Consider the following 3000-nt stretch of genomic DNA (forward strand, 5'->3'; position numbering starts at 1 on the left):
CTAACAGATTCAGCATCTTCAGCAACCACATTCTGCAAATTGCATTCACACATGCATTATCGCAGGTAATGCAACTTTTCTAGTTATAATTGATTCTCAGCCCGAGCTCACGGAGACATTTCACGTCTTGTTTTTGTCCTGATGATGAAGGAAAACGTTTTAGAGCAGCCTGTGCAGTGATATAGAGCAGTAAGTGGAACTTGTTTTTTTATGTCTGCAGGTTCGTTTCTAATGGTTGTTTGTCAACATCTCTGTTTTTTGGAGTAATACTGCAAACATAAAACTCTTTAGAGTTTTGCTTATCTTACCGTTGATGTGTTTTGTCCTCACAAATTAGACTTCTGAGTTAAAACTTTGAAATTTATGAAGTTATAAATTTAAGCATTTCAGACAATAAAAATGAAGGAAAATTTTCTCTGGCCTATTTTAGTTTAAAAGCCTTAATTAAAAATAAATGTTTACAATGTACAGTTTTGTGTGTGGTTTAATTTGTGTTTATTTGCAGACAATAAGTGGTTGGCAAATACTCTCTCAGAAAAAAAATTAATTGTGATTAATTTTTCCCAAGTTTGTGATTAGTTAGTAACTTTTTTTAATCCATTCCTGGCTCTAGTTCAACAACAATTGAAAGCTGGAAGCTCCTTCAGTTGGTCATTGAATACATTTTGGAGGATGTTTGCAAGAATGCAGAGTTTAGAAAAAGGCATGTCATCATTCTCCTTCTTTTAACAGGAAAAGAACAGAAGATGACTTGCAGACTTTTGGAAGGTTTGAGCTGTTTTTATTTTGTGCTGCTTTATTTTTTCTGCTTTTGTTCAAATATTGGCTACTGGCTCAACTATAAAGTCTGCAGCCAGCCTCAGTTAGAAGATCAAGTTTATCAGAACCAGCTGATTTTTTCTTTTTTTGGGTTTCCAGCTTTTTCAGCTCTTTGAGAACATGCAGGAGTCCAGCTGAAAGTGCAGCATAAGAACTGTGTTGACAGTAAATTTGCGGTTTATTTTAGAGGCCTATTTATCACAAATACCTATTTGCTCTTCTGCAGACATATTACATTCCGAGTGATATTTGATGTCTCTATTATAATCACCTGAGCAAAAATCTGTTTAGTTAAGCTTGTATTGTTGGAGGTTTTAGCACTGAGGCATTAGCATAGAAAAAGCAGCTCAAGCTAACAGAGAACACAACAATTTCACCAGTTCCTCATTGTTTATCTGTGCTCTTGCATAAACGACTTTGCAGTTTGTTACAAACACATCACACTCACTGCATGTTCATCAGTAAATGTAAAAGCTAAACTTTTCCAGCATGTTAAGACTTGACTAATTGTCAAATAACTCTGAAATACATTTGAAACAACATTTATCCCTGAACAGGAATTTTACCAGACCTTTAAAGCCAAAGCACTGGAATGTCTGGTTTAGACACTAACAACACATCAGTTTCTTCCCCATATTCGGTTAAATCATAATGTCCAATCGTCTGGGATGAATGCAGGAATGAAAGAAACACCTGAGCTCTTCATTCTGCTTGATCAGTTTCACACCACAGCAGGCAGTTAGAGACACATCCATTTGTAATCGTGTGTATATAGCAATAGTGACCATATGTGCAACAATACACTTTTATTCAAATTAAATGAAAGTGAAGTTATAGTTGGCAGAGAAATAAAATATAAAAAGCACCAACAATTTGTAAAATAAGTGAAGTCTGTGATATTTGTACAGTAGGTAAACTTTGTTGTTTTAACTCAAAATGAATTTGACATTCATGATAAAATTGGTTGGAATTAGTAAAATAAAATAAAAACGGTTAATATGAGACAAAAAATGAAGAAGTAAAAAGCAAAAGAAGGAACTCTAAAAGGCCATGAGTTATAAAATAAAAATGTGCTGCGAACACAAGGAACCCAGCTGCGAACCATCTGTCTGCGATCCCATTTCCTTTGGTTTCCCTCAGTCCTTTTTAAAATGAAACCATGCCATTTTGAAAGGAAACAAGGTGTGAAGAGGGTCCTGGTCTACATCTCGCTGATAAAACCTGTGATTTTTTTAAAGTCTGTTCAGACACTGCAGTGACTAACATTTAGCATGGCAGCGTCCTTGTCTTCTGTCTTGTGATGCATTCTTTTCTCATAAGGTCATCAAAGGAGATAATCATTTAAAGAAGCCACCAAGGCTTCAAAAAGAGCTTTTAAACAGTCCAAATAACAACGAGATGAGTTACACCCCCGTTAGGAGCAGCTGAGGCCATCCATTCTTTGTTTTCACTCTCTAAATCTGGACTTGTTGTTAATAAACAATAATAATAAGTGGTTATTATTTAAGTTTTGAGAATTCAAATCAATCAATACTTTATGGAACAGTAACGTTGTTTCTGACGCTGGTAGTGCTGTGTGTGTCTGGGGGCTGCATGGAGCTCTGGTCAGCAAATGTAAGAAAACCGGGGTAGGATTCTTTTTCGATCTGGAGGTGTGTGTAGACAGAGGACCCGGGACGACAGTTTAAGAAGGGGGGTAAAAGACAGTTTATTTTGTCCACCAGGGGGAGCCGTCTTCAGTCCGTGTTGGAGCCAGGAGCCTCTGTTGCAAAGATAAAAACACTAGGAGTTTTGAGCTAAAATTCCAGGCTACATAAAACCATAAAAATACACAAATAAAAGCATGTCATTAAAAAGTAGCCTGAGGACTAAAACTATACATCCTGGGTAGATATAAAAACAACAGAATAAAAGTAATGACAGAGGGGTCGTTTGGCTGTCCCGGCCGTCGACCCGGCGCTGGCTGTTCCGCCGCGCTCCTCCCGGCCGTCGACCCGGCCCTGACTGTCCCACCGGGCCCGTTTCCCAGGCCCTGGTGGTGGCTTCCCCACACCACACAAACACAGCAATAGCTGCGTTCCCATTAACTTTAATATTTCGCAAATTGGAATTTTGATAATAAATTCTCTTATAGGAAACATCATAATTTTGAAAAAACTTGCATATATCAAAACGTTTTTG

Source organism: Oryzias melastigma, linkage group LG21 (genome assembly GCF_002922805.2).
Source record: "Oryzias melastigma strain HK-1 linkage group LG21, ASM292280v2, whole genome shotgun sequence".
NCBI classification, from domain to species: domain Eukaryota; kingdom Metazoa; phylum Chordata; class Actinopteri; order Beloniformes; family Adrianichthyidae; genus Oryzias; species Oryzias melastigma.